The 6,103-nt window shown below is 42.6% G+C and overlaps 1 non-coding gene across 1 annotated transcript; it reads left to right on the plus strand.

Annotated features, from left to right (window-relative positions):
• Positions 1-3,767: 3,767 nt before the first annotated feature.
• On the plus strand, positions 3,768-3,874 carry LOC147941503 (small nucleolar RNA R71). Its single transcript, XR_015562938.1, has one exon. It is a non-coding gene; the product is annotated as a small nucleolar RNA R71 (small nucleolar RNA).
• The last annotated feature ends 2,229 nt before the right edge of the window (positions 3,875-6,103 follow it).

Raw genomic sequence — 6,103 nt, forward strand, 5'->3', positions numbered from 1 at the left:
TATTTCTTCTAACATATATTCTTACATAATTTTATATATAATATCATATATATAATGTTTCATATTGTAAACGTCCAAACCGCCTAAAAACGCTTAAACCCCGACTAGGCGTTCTAGGCGCTAGGCGCTAGGTTACCGCCTAGCGCTTTCTTGAACATTGCTGATCACCGCTCTGGGTATCCCATACCTTGGAAAAATTATACTTTTGAACAGCTTCAGAACAACCTTGTGATCATTGGTAGGACTGGCAATGGCTTCGACCCACTTAGATACATAATCAACTGCCACTAGAATATAGACATTACCATTTGATGGAGTGTTGAAAGGTCCCATGAAGTCTATACCCCAAACATCAAATATCCCCACTTCTAGGATCGGATTCTGGGGCATCTCGTTCCTCCTTGTGATGTTGCCCATCCTCTGACAAGCATCACACTTGGTGATGAAACTGTGAGCGTCCTTGAACAAGGTTGGCCACCAGAGACCTGCTTGAAGAACCTTCTGAGCTGTCTTGAATGTGGCGAAGTATCTCCCTGCACTTCCCCTATGCATCTCCTGAACATACCGTCAGAACCTCTTTTGTACAGGTAGGGCTCATCCCAGAAGTAGTGGTTAACCTCCCTGAAAAACTTTTTCTTCCTGTAGGGATCCATGTCATCAGGAATTTCTCCACAAACCTTGTAATTCATGACATCTACATACCATGGTGCTGTCTCAGAAGTGATCGCCATGCATATGATTCTGAGGTTCTCAACCCGTGAGTCATGCATCTGCTCACAAGTCTGGGCGACAAGAAGTTGTTCTTCAGGCATCGAATCATCTATGAGAACAGCATCTTCAATCCTCATTCTTGACAAATGATCTGTTACTCCGTTTTCTATGCCTTTCTTGTCAACTATCTCCATGTCAAACTCCTGAAGAAGCAGAATCCATCTCAACAGTCTTGGCTTGGTATCCTTCTTCGAGTATATGTGTCTCAGAGCAGCATGATCGGTATACACAATGACCTTCGAACCCACAAGATAAATCCTAAATTTTTCGAATGCACACACAACTGCTAGGAGTTCCTTCTCTGTGGTTGCATACCTTCCTTGGGTCTCGTCTAAGGTGCGACTTGAGTAGTAGATGACATGGAGCTTCTTGTCAATACGCTGTCCCAGAACTGCTCCAACTGCGAAGTCTGAAGTATCACACATAATCTCAAACGGATGATCCCAATTCGGAGCTTGTACTATGGGTGCCGAAACCAAGGCCTCCTTGATCTTGCTGAAAGCTTCCAAGCATGCTGCATCAAATTCGAACTCAATCTCCTTGCACAGCAACCTTGTCAAAGGTCTTGCAATTTTTGAGAAGTCCTTAATGAACCTCTTGTAAAACCCAGCATGTCCCAGAAAGCTTCTGATGTCCTTCACTGGCTTAGGCGGTTGAAGCTGAACCATGACCTCAATCTTAGCTTTGTCAACCTCAATTCCTTTCTCAGAAATCTTGTGTCCCAGAACGATCCCTTCTTCAACCATGAAGTGGCACTTTTCCCAGTTCAGCACCAGGTTCGTCTCCTCACATCGCGTCAATACCCTGCTCAGATTTAACAAACAGGAGGAGAATGTGGAACCGTATACAGAGAAATCGTCCATAAACACTTCCACTAACTCCTTAATCAAATCCGAGAAAATCGATGTCATGCACCTTTGAAAGGTAGCAGGAGCATTACACAAACCAAATGGCATACGTCTGTAGGCAAAAGTGCCATAAGGACAAGTAAATGTTGTCTTTTCCTGATCATTTGGGTGGATAGGGATTTGGAAGAATCCACTATACCCATCAAGGAAACAGTAGTAGGGATGACTGGCTAATCTCTCCAATATTTGATCAATGAAGGGCAGAGGAAAATGATCCTTCCTAGAAACGGCATTCAACTTCCTATAATCAATGCACATCCTATGTCCTGTGATGGTTCTAGTTGGGATTAACTCATTTTTTTCATTTTTGATCACAGTTATGCCTCCCTTCTTAGGTACACAGTGCACTGGAGATACCCAAGTACTATCATAGATAGGATAGATAACTCCAGCATCAAGCAGTTTTAAGATTTCTTTCTTCACTACTTCCTTCAGGTTAGGATTCAATCTCCTTTGGGGTTCAATACTAGTATAAGACTCATTTTCAAGATTGATCCTATGTGTGCAAAGACTAGGTGAGATTCCCTTGATATCATCTAAAAAATAACCTATGGCTCTTCTATACTTCTTAAGCTCAGTTACAAGCAAATTCCATTCATCATCACTCAACCTAGCATTCACTATGACAGGATAAGTAGAATTGGTTCCCATAAAAACGTACCTGAGTCCGGAAGGGAGAGTTTTGAGTTCTACCTTTGGAGCTTTCGGTTCCGACCAGTCGTCAGCATGAGAGTCTGGAGTGATCACAGTCGAGTGGGAGGGGTGCGGCTCGATCGAGCGGGACATCGGTGTCTCGAGTCGGGTCTTGACGTTGGTCGAGTCGGAGATATCACGTTCTGAACTCTCTGTCTCAACTGCACATACCTCCTCTGTGTTAGATAGCTACTCGAATTCCTCTGGTCCATCCGTTTCTCTTTGGGATTCTAGCAGATTCTTGTAACAAGTGGTCTCCTCATGCAGGAACCCTTCTTCTCCATCCTTGGTTAGAGCAGTTTTGAGATTATCCTCCTTAGCTAGTTCCTCCAACAACTCATCAGCCAACTTATCCATCTCTTCAATGTAGAAGACTTGTCCTCCTATTGTCGGCTTCTTCAAAGTATCCTTGATGTCAAACTTCATGATGAAGTCGTCGCCCAGATTAAGATCAATCTTGCCATTTCTGACATCAATGATGGCTCCAACAGTCGCCAGGAACGGTCTTCCTAAGATCAGCGGATCTTTTGATTCTTCATCCATCTCCAGGACCACAAAGTCGGTTGGCACTTCCACGTCTCTGATCCTGACGGGTAAGTCTTCTAAAATACCATTTGGAAGTCTCACTGATCTGTCTGCAAGGATGAGAGAGATGTCACAACCCTTGAAACTTGTAAAACCCAACCTCGTAGCAACAGAGAGTGGCATCAGATTAACTGAAGCGCAAGGATCACATAGGCACCTGTCAAAAGACATAGGTCCAAGGGAGCAAGGTAGAGTGAATGATCCAGGATCTTTAAGCTTCTTGGGTACAATCTTCTTCTGGATGATTGCACAACACTCAAGACTTAGTACCACCATGCCTTGAACTTCTTTTGATCTCTCCGTCACTAAGTCCTTGAGGAATTTCTGGTAGTGAGGAACAAGTGCGAATGCATCCAACAATGGCATCCTTAACTCAATCTCCTTGACTTGTTTTTCGAACAAGGATTTGTACTTCTCAGTAAGCTGCTTTTTGAACCTCACTGGAAATGGTAGAGGAGGCTTGTATGGTGGAGGTATGAACCTCGCAGGTTTGTCATCAGAAACAACAGGTTCCTTAACTGCTTTAGGTTCGGACTGCTTCACTAGCTCGATTGGGTCTTTGACAGTTTCGACCGGATCCTTGATCTGAGCTTCATCTTGAACAAAATCCTCCCCATCTAATTCCTCGCTGTCCTTAGTGACGTCTGGAACTCCTTGTAGTTACCATCAGACTGGGCGAGATTCTCAACCAGTTGCCATCCTTCATCAACATCTTTGTTGAGAAAATTACCGTTAGAAGCAGTGTCAAGCAGCATGCAAATTTTTGGAAGTACACCACGGTATAGAGTGCTGAGCAGTGACTCGTTGCTGAAACCATGGTGTGGACACTGGCTGTGGTAACCCTTGAAACACTCCCAGGCTTCACAGAATGATTCGGAGCTTTTCTGAGTAAAGCTAGAAATGTCATTCCTGAGACGTGTTGTTCTGGAGTTGGAGAAAAACTTGGCCAAGAAGGCTTTCTTGCAGGCGTCCCAAGTGGTGATTGATCCCTTGGGAAGGTTTTTCTCCCATTAATGAGCTTTGTCTCCCAGGGAGAATGGGAAGAGGTGCAACTTGTAACCGTCCTCACTCACGCCGTTGATCTTGGTGAGACTGCACAAACGGTCGAACTCGTCCAAATGGTCCAGCGGATCCTCCATAGGCAACCCATGAAACTTGTTCCCTTGGATCATCAAGATCAGACCGCTTTTGATCTAGAAGTTATTGTTCTGCTCAGCGGGAGGGACGATTCCAGCACGCAGAGTCTGAGTGTTCGGTGCATCCCCAACACCAATGTTTCGCGGTTTTGGATTTGGCTCATTCTGTTGTTCCATAGTGACTGGTGCGAAATGATCAGTGAGTTGACGAGCTTGTTGTGGTCGTTGTAACCGATTGATGTCGTCGATAACAAGAAGAAGATTTTGGCGCCCTCTTGATCTGGTGTGCATGCAAGGTTGCAATCAACAGGTTCCTCAGATGCAAAACAAACAAGCAGACAACCAAAACAAATCAATACTCAGAATGATGAGTGTAAAAGAACTTAATCTTGCAAAACTTGAAATCGTAAATGTAGCAAAACGATTCCCAAATGGCAACGGCGCCAAATTGATACTAAGATTTTTGTGTCTCTATCCTAGCAGGTTCAATTAACCTTATGCAGTTGTAATACTTAAGGTGTCAATCCAGTTGGGAAACTTTACTAACAATTAAGATGCAATCAAGAAATCACAAGTCAAGCCAATTCAAAGAGAGTGTTTGTCTAACAGTCCTAGAATGATGACAATACAAAACGATAATGAGTCACAAAACTAGAAACGAGAATGCATGACAAGAAGCGAAAATGAATAAAAACATAGACGAGTCTAAGCATGAACTAAAAAAGAAAGAAACGAAACAGTCTCAGGAATGTAATAAAAATCAGAAAGAAATAGGTCCTAAAGATGGGAGTAATTGATGTCGGTGGAGTATCCTAGTCCATAGAGTATTTAACATGCCACAAGCAAACCATCCCTAAACAATGAACATCACTTCTTAGCTAATCCAATCTCTTGACATAAGCTACTCAAACTCAACCACTTCGAAACCTAGCTCTAGCAAGAGAAACATGATCAAGCATGACATGAAAAAACAAGTTTATTCACGTCAACAAACATCCTAGACAACTAATCTCTTAGGCTAGGAACGTAAGTCTCTGGCACTAGTTGGTCAGACATTTCATCGAACACCTTTTGGGTGCGGAAATGTCTAAAACCTAGTTCCAATTGATTAGAGAGAAACAAGTATTTCTAACATTAGTCCAGAAGGGAATCATACAAATCAAAGCTTAAACACTCTACATCCTAAGATCCTCCACCTAATCTATCCCATCCTCAAGAACTACCACACTACTCAGATCCGAAAATCATCATCAAGGATGCAAACATAGAAAACATTGAAACGAGCATTCTTAGGTAGATAAAAATAAGATGAACAACTTTGTAGAAGGAATCCAATGCAAAAACTGAATAATCTCAACGAAATTGGAATACAAAGTCTCAGAACGTATTTTGTGGCTTGGTTAAACTTAGAAAAGAAAACGAGATAAAAGATAAGATGTCCCCAGCCAAGACTTACCAAAACTTATTTATAGTAAAAACATGTAAATCCCTAAAACTTAAAACGACAAGGTGAAGCGTCGGTTTGGGAATCTCCTGAAGTGTGTAAGACAGAACGTCTTCCTAACATATGCATCGAGTCGGAGTGGGCGACAGTGGCTCAATTGAGTAAGTGAAAGTAGCTCGATTGCGTGGCTGAGAGTGGCTTGATTGCTTGGCGGAGAGTGGCTCGATTGCTTGGCGGATAGTGGCTCGATTGCGTGCTCGATCTTCCGCATTTCCGACGTCTCCTAGACACCTAAAATACTGTGAAATGCACAATGTATGCAAGGATGATGCAAAAACTTCCTAAACATGCAAAGTGTATAAAAGAGGTTCTAAAATGATGCAAAATGACTAGTTATCCTAGCTAAATGTAGACATATCAAACGTATAGGAGTTGTCAGAGTTGACATAACAAATGCATGCTAAGGAGATGCAAAATATAGACATATCAAACGTATAGGAGTTGTCAGAGTTGCAGGGGGCAAGTACCTGAGAGTTATTGAATGAGCTAGAGGAATTGAAATTCAT

Source organism: Camelina sativa, chromosome 7 (genome assembly GCF_030686135.1).
Source record: "Camelina sativa cultivar CO46 ecotype springtype chromosome 7, ASM3068613v1".
Lineage (NCBI taxonomy): Eukaryota > Viridiplantae > Streptophyta > Magnoliopsida > Brassicales > Brassicaceae > Camelina > Camelina sativa.